The 13,910-nt window shown below is 37.9% G+C and overlaps 1 protein-coding gene across 1 annotated transcript in view; it reads left to right on the top strand.

Annotated features, from left to right (window-relative positions):
• The window catches only part of Bub3 (mitotic checkpoint protein Bub3), a 374,672-nt gene extending 368,778 nt beyond the window's left edge, over window positions 1–5,894 (top strand). The window contains exon 6 of the transcript XR_011237561.1: window positions 5,850–5,894. The gene's annotated coding sequence lies outside the window, so the exon portion shown is untranslated. The remainder of the gene's footprint in view (window positions 1–5,849) is intronic.
• Window positions 5,895–13,910: the final 8,016 nt, after the last annotated feature.

Raw genomic sequence — 13,910 nt, 5'->3', positions numbered from 1 at the left:
TTTACTGAACACTTCGTGAGCTTTAAATGTTGAAGTATAACATTTTAAACTTCATCTTCTTTTAAGACTTCATTCATCAGCCTAAAAGGAAGTTACACGCGGCCGAAAGTAATGTACATCGGCCTCTAGAATGACATTTCGGCTTTGTAGAGCGTTGTCTCTGTCACTCATACCTATATGACATTTTATCGGTCAACGCTCTACAAATCTGCTGTCCCCTTCTAAAGGTCGATGTACTTTACTTTTGGCCGTGTACTTGTACCTTTCAGAACCCTGAAAACCTAAATCAACACAGATGAAGTTGTGAATATCATCTAGTGAAAAATAGTTGTCCTTATCACAGCGAAGGTTCTTGCAATACCTTCGTTGCATAATCCATGTAACAAACAGGTGATTTTGTAGTTGTAAGTAATTGTTTTTGTAGTACCTAAGCAGATTGATTGTTTGAGAGAATGCCAGGCATTGTGGCGGCGTGATGCCAGATCTAATCTATAGTACGCGACAGGTCGAAGCGGCAATCGGGGAGGGGACGCCCCGCACACCCGCACAGCCCCCGCGCTAACCCGGTGCGGGATAGCACGGGAGACGTGCGGGTGTGCAGTGTCACGCCGCCTCATACCCTGATTGCCATCCCGACCTGTCGTGAACTAAACTTATGATGCAGACTTAAGATTCACAAGTATGTTGATTCTGGAATTACAATATAAGTACCTAGTCTAGTTTCCTGGAGGTCTTTTGGAAAAACAAACGTTTGGAATGTGTGGTTTATTGCACTTGTTTAATATGTCCTGCTCTTTTAAGATGGACTAGAGTGTGGTGAAGCCTGTGTTCCTATGATCATTAGTCCTCAAAAATGTATCATGTATGCGTCCTACCATTTTGGCTACATGTGTCAAGGTAAATGAAACAATGTAAAATCATTCTCAAAATACTAAATCGACTACCAGCTCACTGTAGCCATGATGTCACATGGTTGAAAACACTGTTAAAATTCAAATTTCGTATCAGAGGATGGTATGAATTATAAGCGAAAGCGTATCCTCATCAAAGCGTTATGAAATAAAGCCATTTGATTTTTTTTTATAATTTTGTTGTTATAGCAATAGAAATGCATATTCTGTGTAAATTTCAACTCTCTAGCTATTACGGTATTACGAGATACAGCGCGCTGACAGATTCATTTAAATTGCAAAAGAGAGCCGATCAATTGGGTATTTGACTCCAATTTTTTTATTACTTTATTATAAACTAGAATAAAAATAATGACGTACACTGAAAAAACTAATTAAATCGATCAAAATATAACAAAAAAGTTATAAGCATTTAAATATATCTGATTAGACAGAGATAGCGATACAGCAGTTTGACGTCACACCTACTAATGCCATAGTAACTTCGTGCGGTTTCATACAAATTTTCGTTTTGCGAAAAAGGGATAGAAGACCCTCCCACTCCAAAATTAAAACGCCCGTAAATTCTTTCGTGAGAAAATTTATAGAAATTGATATTGTTACAGTTGCTGCGAGGTAGGTATATTATGGAAAACTGACATAGATGTCCTATATGAAATAAACTGATTTCGATTTTTAGGAACTCGTTTATTTCTTAATACTTGTGTCCCATAGTGATAGACAGACTGACGGTCGACAAATCAATCGAGCACGCGCCAACCCAATGGCAGGACGACAGTCGGAATGTCGATCGACAAACAACGTACATAGAATAATATAAGTTGGCGATGATCCATATAGCACGGTTCATAAATTGGTCTGTCCGTACCGTTAGCCGTGCGCAGTAAATACATCTGGTTCTCTAAAGTCTAGACAGGGCTCAATACAGTATTGCAGACATAAGTAGTTTCATAATACATAATAGGTACTTATTATGTACTTACAAAGGTCGTAGCCAGGACCTCTTTTTTTGATTTAATATAGAAAAAAATTAAAGCGAAATGGAAATAAGCTCTTAAGCTATAAGCTGTTAGCAAAATATTTTGTTTTTAAATCGCCTTTTAAATGAGAAAAATAGAGTGAGATGAACTCAATATGTACTTACAAAACTATAACTTAGAAATGCAAAAGTGTATATTTTGTCTGTCTATCTGTCATCTTTCACAGCCCACATTTCTTTCATTTTCTTTTCTTGGTACATTTACAAAAAAAAATTGGTGAATTCAAGAAGTACTAGTACTTATGTATATTAAAATAATGTCGCTTTTTGGTGGGGGAATAATTTTGTTAAAATTAGTTTAAATAGTTGAACGAAAGTCTGTCAAACTAATCTAAATATATAAAAGGAAAAGGTGACTGACTGACTGACTGACTGACTGACTGACTGACTGATCTATCAACGCACAACTCAAACTATTGAACGGATCGGGCTGAAATTTGGCATGCGGATAGCTTAATAGCTATTCATTCAGAAAGGATTTTTGAAAATTCAATCCCTAAGGGGGTGAAATAGGGGTTTGAAGTTTGTGTAGTCCACGCGGACGAAGTCGCGAGCATAAGCTAGTTTTAAACAAAATTTGGCAAAGAGGTAACTTCCATCCCCGAGATAGACATAGGCTACTTTTTATCCCGGAAAATCAAATATTTCCCACACGTTTTTTAAAAATTAAATTAAATTTAGACCGAAATTTCTCATTGGGGCCGATTCTCTAGTACACAATCTCTAAACTAAACTAAATTAACAGGTCTAAATCTAGTGCTTTCCTTTTCCGCAAGCAACATTATGAAAGGGATAGCAATAGATTTAGACGTGATATTTTAGTTTAGTTTAGAGATTGTGTACAAAGGAATTAGCCACAATGTATCATTTCATTTAGAATAATATCTTAAGAGATATCACGAAATTAAAATAATGGCGACGGCCGCGGCAGTCCGGCAGGGACAGGAGTGTAGAAGGCGGGTAGAGATTTTTTTCTTGGATATAGTTAAAAACCTAGAGAACAATATAGGCTACTTTTATACCGGAAAATCAAAGTATACCCACGAGATTTTTAAAAGCCTAAATCTACGCGGACGAAGTCGCGGGTACCAGCTAGTTAATTAAATAAAGATCATTGAACTTAAGTCCACATAAGAGTCAAATACATATTATTTGCTTATTTAGAGCATATTATTACTCAGAAGTCAATGACCTGTCATTAATTTGACCTGAGTAATTAAGGCCTGAGTACACAGCCGGTGTTTGTCAACGTAAGATGAGTGGTCGCTTATGATGTTGGTGTTTACTTTACAAATAATTAACTTTGGATAAAATCATTAAGACGACGGTGATAACGACGACTTAGATATGAATTTAGGAGCAAAGCACACCTGCACAGTGTATCTAATGAAAGAAAGAAAAAACGTTTATTTTTTTTACTAGAAAATGCCCGCGACTTCGTTGCGTGGATTTAGATTTATAAAAATCCCATGGGAGCTCTTTGATTTTCCGGGATCAAAAGTGGCATATGTCCATCCCCGAGATGCAAGCTATCTCTGTTTCTCTTTACCAAATTTCATCAAAATCGGCTAAACGGACGGGACAGACACACTTTCGCATTTATAATATTAGTATGGATAGTACGGGTATTAGAATAGGAGTATGAATACTTAGTATGGAAATAAATTAGGTATACTCACACAAAAGAATAAGTGTAAATAGTCACAGCAAGAGAACGTGCAAAGACGCTATTTAAGGGCAGCAGAGGGCGCGAGTGGCGCGAGTCGGGATTCGTGCGATCGGCAGATAGCGACGTATCGGCAGATCGCGCCGGATAAGCGACGAGTGATCTCACGCTCGAATTGTTTGATTGCTAGATAACCAGATACCAGCACTATAATGGTGGCTTGTTTTCTTTTTTGTAGGGGAAATGAATTTATGGTCAGTTCACACCATTCGAGTTGCAATACTAACTTAATATTGGTGGAATAACGGATAGGTACCTACTATTAGGCATTATAATGGCCAATACCATGGCGTGGGAAGTCCTTACAAGCGACCTATTTATATGTCCAGCAAAGGACGTCTGTCAGTTGATGATGATGATGGTGCAAAAATTGACAGTTAAGATTTTCCATTTCGTCCTATTTTCGTATATATTATGACACTTTTGAAAATTGATATTATACATGTTTTCCCTGTAGATCCCGACTAAGAAATTTCTCGGATGTTGTCTTTAATTTATCACTTTGTAAATATCATAGCTGTATCATAGGTAGGTATACCAATAAAAAAAAATCAAAAGACTTTACAACAGACAAACAAGATTGTTATCGCGCGAACCAAATTGCAATCGATTCCAAACAAAGGCTTAAACTAATTACAAAATTGAGCGTTCCAGAGATAGCACGTCGAATCGACATAACGTTCGATCGATAACACAAAATCAATAAAATCTATTGACTCGATTGTAAAAATGGGCGGCGTTTGATGTGGCCGGTGTTGGATATGAACCACACGTCTAGAAGTAGACATAATAATCATTCACCGATAGATGTCCGCTAGTAGACCGTAGTAGATAGTAGATTACTTGACTTAAGAAGATAGCGGGAAGTGGATGAATGAGAAAGGCGGAGGATTATGTATGGTGGCGCGCTCTTGGGAAGGCCTATGTCCAGCGGTGAACGCATTTTTTTTTTTTTTAAGAATATTATCCATGTTAAATGACTAATATTCCCCTTTCCTCTCCAACTAAGCGTCAAGCTTGTGCTAGGAGTAGGTACGACAATAGTGCAACGGGCGGGGTTTGAACCGTCGACCTTTCGGTTTTCAGTCCACTCCTTTACCCGTTGAGCTATTGAGGCTTTATTGATTGATTGATTGATAGATATCCACAGTTGGACGTTGGTCTCTTGTAGGGACTTCCATACGCCACGGTCTTGCACCACCTGAATCTAGCGGTTCCCTGAGATCCGTTGAATGTCGTCTATCCATCTAGTGGGGGGTCTTCTAACGCTACGCTTTCCAGTGCGAAGTCGCCATTCCAGCACCTTGAGACCCCAATTTTTAAACTTCATCTGTAACTGTAATCTAATTTTATCTGTTTTTTTTTCAGATGCTAGAAAGCCCTTGTCTAGTGATGCAGTCTAAGATGGAAGCAGGCTAACCTGGCAGTTTTTATTACACCCATACCCATTTGGTTTCTAAACGGCACGTACCGGAATGCTGAAAAATGTCATACTATTAATTTTTTTAGGCCCAGTGGTCTTGTACTTTTGTAAAAGAGAGCGTATGCTTATCGTGTCTCCCTCTCAAAGGGAGAGGCAGTGGTACTATTTCGTGTCGGCGCGCTTTGATGTCCTAATAATACGACTAAATTAAGTCAAAAGCGCTAAGTGTGTGTCGAATTGAGATATCAAAGTATTTCTTCGCGGTGATGACGGGTCGATGGGTTGCGAGATTTTATACAGGCTGATTGAATTTTTTTAATAGAACAGACAGACAGACAGATTATCAGATGTTAAGGATAGTGACAAATCGAAGACTTCACGTGCTCTCCCAGGCACGGAAGAAACGGGACGCTAACTCGGTGAGGGATACCGCGGGTGGCTTGCAGGTTTTTTTATTTTTTTATTCAGATACAAGTTAGCCCTTGACTGCAATCTCACCTGGTGGTAAGTGACGATGCAGTCTAAGATCGAAGCGGGCTAACCTGGAAGGGGTATGGTAGTTTTTAATAAACCCATGCCCCTTTGGTTTATACACGGCATCGTACCGGAACGCTAAATCGCTTAGCGGCACGGCTTTGCCGGTAGGGTGGTAGCCACAGCCAAAGCCTCCCACCAGACAGTGCGGGGCGTCCGCCCACCTCATACCCCGATTGTCATCTCGACCTATCGCATACTATTATAGTGTAACAGAAAGTTATAGTTATAAGTCCCGCAAATTGCTATTGCGCTGGAACCGTGTCTCATTAACATCGAAATGACGTCATTTTGACGTCAGCTGAAATAAAAATATATCATCAGCTCGAATCTTCAGTCTAGTGCCGACGTCACTAAAATGGCGGCCACGCGCATTAGCAATTTGTTGGACTTATACAATCGTATAGATAAAGATCACTTACGTAAGTGTCCAGAAGATTTCCATTCCTTAATTACTGGCTAATAAAATTAATCACCAATTAATCGTAGTTAAGCGTAGCTGTCAAGTTAAACTAAACATCTTGCGACCGCACCTCTGTGACAGGCAAGCGAGAAGCCTTGTAGGCACTGACCTCAACTAATAAATACACGCTAGATTTGCGATTGCCGACATATTTTTGAAGCAACTTTATTTGCTGCATAGAAAAGGAGACAACACAGTGACAACACAAAGACCATTTGACAAGACGTGACAATTTTAATTCCCAATTTATTATTTAAATTTATTAATTTAAATTAGCATGACAGCCATTTTGAGTTTTTATGCTTTTTTTAACGGCAATAAAAATACACACTCTGTGAAAATTTCATCTCTCTACATATCTCGGTTCATGAGATACAACCCACGGACAGATAAACTGACGGACGCACAGACGGATGGACAGTTGAGGTTTGTCGTTGGCACCCTTTGGGTACGGAAACCTAACAATATACTGTCTTTTTGTATAGCACTAGCTTATTCCCGCGACTTCATCCGCGTGGACTACCTAAATTTCAAACCACTACTTTACCCCTTAAGGGATGAGTTTTCAAAAATCCTTTCTAAGTGGATGCCTACGTCATAATAGCTATCTGCAAGCCAAATTTCAGCCCGATCCGTCCAGTAGTTTAAGCTGTGCGTTGATAGATTAGACAGTCAGTCAGTCCCCTTTTTATTTTATACTAGCTGCCCTGGCGAACTTCATTCCGCCTAATAGTCGATTTAAATTTTTTAAATTTTTCTCTCTGTAAGAACCATCCTCGTACTTCAAGGAATAGAGCCGGGACAGATATTATTCAAGGAATATTATAAAAAAAGAATTAGCGAAATCGGTTCAGCTGTTCTCGAGATTTGCGATGAGCAACACATTTAGTGATTCATTTTTAATTTTTATATTATAGATATTTAGACAACCTCTTCTAGCGTACTTTTTTTTTTTAAATCTTTTATTAACAGGCTTTTACATATTTTATGTATGTCAGCCTTTCTAGCGTACTTGTAAATGTCCATTTGAGCGCCTACAGGCAAACACGCCCCTCGTTAAGTCGGGTTTAATATTTTTGCTACTGGTTATTTAGTATCTGTTAATGGTGCGCCTAGAGCTATAGCTTGTTTGATGGTAAGTCTTGTTTGTACATCAAGGTGGGATTAAATTACGTATTAAAGGTGGTCGTCGTTTCAAAATGGCGTCTATTTTGATGTGATGATGAAAAATAAATCTTTTTTAGGGCCCCGTACCCGAAGGATGCCAATTGCGAACGGGATCTTCGGGTAGGTACGGATATCTCCGTACATCTGTCGTCCGCCTGTCTGTCAGCGGGTTATGTCTTATGTCTCTTCTCAGAGAGAGAAGGAGTTTGGCCATAGTCCACCACGCTGGCCAAGTGCGGATTGGTAGATTTCACACACCTTTGAGAACATTATGGAGAACTCTCAGGCATGCAGGTTTCCTCACGATGATTTCCTTCACTGTTACAGCAAGTGATAATTAATTACTCTTTTTTTATGCAAGTTAGCCATTGACTGCAATCTCACATGGTGGTAAGTTAAGTAATGGTGCAATCTGAGATGGATGACCTGAAAGGGGTATGGCAGTTTTTGTTAAACCCATACTCATTTTGTTTCTACGCGGCATCGTACCGGAACGCTAAATCGCTTAGTGACACGGCTTTGCCGGTAGGGTGGTAACTAGCTACGGCCGAAGCCTCCCACCAGACCAGACCAGAAATTTTGAAATTTAAAAATTCTAAACCCCTGTTTTTTTTTTTTATTTTTTTTTTATTCGTATAAACTTTTACAAGTGCTTACGAATAGTCGGATGCATCTACCTACCACTGGTTCCGAATGCCTTTCCTGCCGAGAAGAACCAGCAAGAAACTCGGCGGTTGCTCTTTTCAAATATTTGATATAGGTACAAAATTATGCCATGTATAAAATAGTATTTGCAGTCTTGTGCGTTGCTGGAACGAGCTGCAGGTCAAATCCACGCTCTTTTATTTAGATAATCTTCAATTGTGTAATATGCTTTTTTCAGGAGCATATTTTTAATAGATTTTTTAAACTTGTGCAAAGGTAAGTCCAAAATAGTTTGCGGGATTTTATTATAAAAGGTAATTGTACCCCCGGCCTCCTGAAAAGAAGGCGGACATCTTAACCACTAGACTATCACTGTTTTTTTTGATAATAATAATGGCGCAGCTTAAATAAACAAACGCAATACCTTTCTACAACTTGATCTCGTGTAAAGATGAGATCGTTATCTGTACAAGTTCCGAACGTGACCACCGCCGACCAACTCTACCATCAATTAAGTAATTAATTCTCATTACGATACCAACAGAAATCCACCACTAACAAATTAACGGTATCTATCATAGGACTTTCCAATTTTAATTCAAAATATTGATGTTGGAGTTTCTCTATCACAAATCAGAAATGGGGAGATCCGAAGGAGAACCTTAGACTTACGAGGAATCTTAGACTGCATCGTCACTTACCACCAGGTGAGATTGCAGACAAGGGCTGATTTTTATCTGAATAAATAATTAAAAAAAAAAAACAGAGTTTACCAATATAGCTCAACAAGTAGTGAAGTGGCAATAAGCAACACACATAGTATTAAAAACGGAAACGTTGGGGTCTCAAGATGCTAGAATGGCGACCTCGCACCGGAAAGCGCAGCGTTGGAAGACCCCTATATCAAACGAGTCGCAAAAAGCGTTGGATATCTATGCATAAAATGGATATTTTCCATTAATCCAAGTTAGTAAGTTCCAAGTGAACTCTGACATCGGGCAAGAAAAGTCCCAGTACGGACGGTGCGTGTCTGACAATAATTATTTATTGGTCCGTCTTATCTGACTGCAGTTAGCCGATTATGTCAGCCGTTTTCTTGCTTTGGAGATTTATTGTTTTGGTTAATGTTAACGTATTTGCTTGCGGAATTAACGGTTCTTACTGATATGGTTGAGAAGCTTTATTGTGACCATTTTTAAAGCCATACTAATAAAATCCATAGTAAACTTAGCGAGGTGGGGCTTCATCTCTGGACCTGGACATACGGAGTGCATCTGCGGTCATCCGAGATAGACCATTGCGCACCTTCTAGAAGAAGAAGAAGAATAAAATCCATAGACTATAACGTCCATACTATTTGACAGCGCGTGGAAATTGCTACCTCCTTGCACGGGGCGGAAAATTGTAGATTTGACGTTGTACCACAGGCGCAGATTATTTTTGCTGATGAATCATTCGATTCCGATTTTCCGATTTTAGTATTACTGTTCATTGAAACTATAAAAAACCCTATCGAAATCAAAATATTCTAATTGTATAATATTACTAGCTGATGCCCGCGACTTCGTCCGCGTGTAATTAGGTTTTTTAAAAATCCCGTGGGAACTCTTTGATTTTCCGGGATAAAAAGTAGCCTATGTCACTCTCCAGGTATTTATCTATACCTACCCATGCAAAAAATCATGTCAATCCGTTGCACCGTTGCGACGTGATTGAAGGACAAACCAACAAACAAACACACTTTCGCATTTATAATAAGGGTACTGATTCGTGACTTATGGGAAAAATAACGTATGACTAATATTATTACAAATCAAAGCACTGGTTTTCTGAATGGAAGAACACAATCAGATTATTTAGTTGAATAAAAGATTGAAAGGAATTTCCGTATAGTGAGTACCTAATACCTATTACTAATACATTAAAGCCAGAGACGTATTGAAAAGGATAGATGGATCCTTAAAAGTCGATTGAAATGTAAGTACCTTTTTTCCCTTACACGCACATTTTACTGTGCGTTGTTGTTGTATACTAGATTGGTGAGATTTGATAAATACGATCTTACATCAAATTTTTACTAATGTAAGCACAAAGACACAAAATAGGTGCGTGAAGTGCGAAAAAAGAGACTGAAAGAAGCTCACTCACTAAACTCACTTCTAGAAATAATGTATAAGCACATCACATTGTAAAAAATAGCGCAAAATCAAATTATGCAGTGCCCTTCTGTAGTGAGTGATGGTTCATACAAAATGCATGAAAGTGATAGGATGAGTTTACTTGATAATAATATTATGTGCGTGAGCCTTAAAGGTACAAGGGTATGACAGTTTTGTCCGTTTTCTTACCCACTGGCAAGGATCTGATGCTTAGTATTTTAAAACCATAATCATTAGTTATTAGTATAATTACGTGAAAGTTAGCCATTATAATATAATAATATTATGAACGTGGTTGAAAAATCAGCTTCTTTTTAACCGACTTCCAAAAAGGAGGTGGTTCTCAATTCAGCCCGTTTTTTTTAATGTATGTACACCGAATTTCTTGAGGTTTCTGGACCGATTTGCAAAATATTTTTCTTAATCAACAGATGATGTTTCCGTGGTGGTCCCATAAAAATTCTGGATCTGGATTTCTGGGTAGTGGTTTTGAAAGTCTGTTTTTTTGACATACCTATTTCATTTAGTTAGCCTTCTCAATCTATCTTTTCCTTATAGTCTGTGAGTAAGTCAAACGTGAGAACTGAGGCACCTTTTCTTATAATCTCCTAATGAGAGGCATCGATTAAGGAGGGTCAGAGGTCTGACTCAAGTGCTTTGTCGGCTAAAGTATATTGTCAAAGACCTCACTTTCGAGATTAATTCGTAGATACGGCATTCGATATCGTTGCGTTAGCCGCTAGAATTAGTAAATTCTGTAATTTAAAAACGAATGTGCATTTTGTGTGTCTTAATTAGACCTGATCAAAATAGGACATTATTGTTTTTTTTTTAATTTATGATAGGCAAACGCTTTACCACAATCACACTTGATGTAAAGTGATGATGTGGCCTAAGATGGGACGCGCTTACTACCAGAGACTATTTCACTCTTGTTTTAAAGATACCTACTTAGATTGTAATTGGGGCACACCCATTTAACTTTTTCAGATGACTATTAGGTACTTTACGACCTACCTGGCGCAGTTGTGAGCGCTGTGGTTTTATCAGTCGGAGGTGCCGGTTCGATTCCTGGCAGAGGAAATTTGAAATTTTATACTTAATTTCTTTTCTTCTGGTCTGGTCTGGTGGGAGGCTTTGAACGTGGCTAGTTACCACCCTACCTAAAAAGCTGTACCGCTAAGCGATTTAGCGTTCTGGTACGATGCAGTGTAGAAACCAAAGAAGCATGGGTTTAATAAATAGATCTGCCATACCCCTTCCAGGTTTAGCCCACTTTCATCTTAGACTGCATTAAAAAAAAACCGGCCAAGTGCGAGTCAGACTCGCGTACCGAGGTTTCCGTATATTTTGCACGTTAAATCAAATACTGTAATTCACAAAAATAAATATAAATCTGAGTTTGAATGTACATGTAAAGCCTTTTCATATGATAACTTGGCATAGTTAAAAATACTAATTTATTTAAAAAAAAATTAAAAAATCTTTATTATTCTCTTTTCATTGAAACTTCTTTGTTTCTTTGTACATGAAAACATTTTTAAAATGATGTAACCACAAATTCACAGTTTTCGGATTATTCCTTTACTTGTGCTATAATACCTACCTATCTGCTAAATTTCATGATTCTATGTAACGAGAAGTACCTTAGGTTTTCTTGACGGACACAACAGACGGACACACGGACCGACAGACAACGAAGTGGTCCTAAGGGTTCCTTTTTTCCTTTTGAGGTACGGAACATTAAAAATAAAAAATAAAGTATTACACAGCTAGATAGTTGCATAAGGCTGTTGAGAACCTCGAACATTAACGTAATAGTAAAAAAATATTCTTACGATAATGAGACTATTAGAGTAATCATGTTAGGAAGACGGCTGCGCGCGCGCATATCACTCTAATAATGATCTATGATCAATGATCGCATGACGTCGGAAAAATGCCAAATATTCCATACATCACCCGTGCTTTCAATACTGACAGGCGGATAGTATTTATAACCACAGAACTTAGGACAAATAGAATGGATTTTTATGTATTAATTTTTATCCAAAAAAAAAATTTCCGTACTAGGCCAATTTTAAAATTTATTTTTTCTATATTTGGTCACACGTACTCGTATATTTATATAGTATATTTTTATTATTATTTTTTACTTATCAGTTTAATAATTATGTAGATTTACTTAATTAGCTTTTAAATAAATAAATAAATAAATAACCTTTTATTTGGGCCCATAGCGCACAGTACAAAACACAACAACACCAGACAAATGTACATAAACAAAACAAAACAAAAAACAAAGCATGAAGACAAAAAAAGATCACAAATAAGGTTTAAGGTTTATTGTAGTATTGTGATCATATAAAAGTTATCTTTCTGTCTTTCTTTCTTCACGATGGTTTCCTTCACCTTAAAGTAAGTGATAATTGGCGCCGATTCGGTTGTTTTTCTCTAAACTAAATTTAGAGTATCTGCATCCTTTTCTTTTTAATATTGCTTTTTAGAGGACGGAACGTGATTTTTACATTTATAAACTCTGAATCGAACTCCGTACCCCCTGATGCTTTAACCACTAGACTATCACCGCTTCAATATAAGTAACTAAATGATGCCCGCGACTTCAAACTCTTTGATTTTCCGGGATAAAAAGAAGCCTATGTCCTTTTAGGGATGCAAGCTACATATCTGGCTTCGACCATGGCTAGTTACCACCCTACCGGCAAAGCCGTGCCGCCAAGCGATTTAGCGTTCCGGTACGATGCCGTGTAGAAACCAAAAGGGGTATGGATTTAATAAAAACTGGCATACCCCTTCTAGATTAGCCCGCTACCATCTTAGACTGCATCATCACTTACCACCAGGTGAGATTGCAGTCAAGGGCTAACTTGTATCTGAAAAAAAAAGAAAAGCGAATGAGCCGTGAAAAGCAGACAGACAGACAGATACACTTTCACATTTATAATATTAGTATGGATTTCATCAAGCATTTAAAAGAAACCTTACCTTAAGAAATGTGTACTAACTTCACGGTGATAACTTTACTGGCCATTGTAATAATCTCGTAAATTAACTTTAGTTTTATGGTTATGCTGTATGTTTTCTTTTTGTACTTAATTTAAAACTTAATTTACTTTTTTCTTTTAGATGACACAGTTTATGTTCTCTAACAAAAAAAACCGGCCAAGTGCGAGTCAGGCTCGCGCAACGAGGGTTCCGTATTACAATCCTATTTTTTCGACATTTTGCACGATAATTCACAAAAGTATGATGCATAAAAATAAATAAAAATCTGTTTTAGAATGTACAAGTAAAGCCCTTTCATATGATACCCCACTTAATATAGTTATCTTACTTCGAAAATTGAAAATACTAATTATTAGTTCATGACCACAATTTAATTTTTTTTGTGTGATGTAACCACAAATTCACGGTTTTCAGATTTTCCCCTAATGTCTACTATAAGACCTACCTACCTGCCAAATTTCATGATTCTAGGTCAACGGGAAGTACCCTGTAGGTTTCTTGACAGACAGACAGACAAGAAAGTGATCCTATAAGGGTTCCGTTTTTCCTTTTGAGGTACGGAAACCTAAAAACAAGTGAGTTCAATGTTCCGTCTAGTAATTGTGGTTCTAATGAAACAGTTCACGACTGTATTGGTACAAAGGAGATTACTTTGTCAAATAAACCAGCGCCAAACGGCCTCTCACTCACGAGTCTGAATGGAACGAGCCACCCCATTAACCCAGTCGTAAGCCCGTATGTTTCGTAGATTCGTATCTATGACCCATCAGCCATCTGCATAGGTCAGGCTATCAGCTATAATAAATGGCTTTATTC

The sequence above is a fragment of the Maniola hyperantus genome, chromosome 14 (genome assembly GCF_902806685.2).
Source record: "Maniola hyperantus chromosome 14, iAphHyp1.2, whole genome shotgun sequence".
Classification (NCBI taxonomy): domain Eukaryota; kingdom Metazoa; phylum Arthropoda; class Insecta; order Lepidoptera; family Nymphalidae; genus Maniola; species Maniola hyperantus.
The sequence above is the reverse complement of the archived record's forward strand: the minus strand, read 5'-3'. Positions and strand labels throughout refer to the sequence as shown.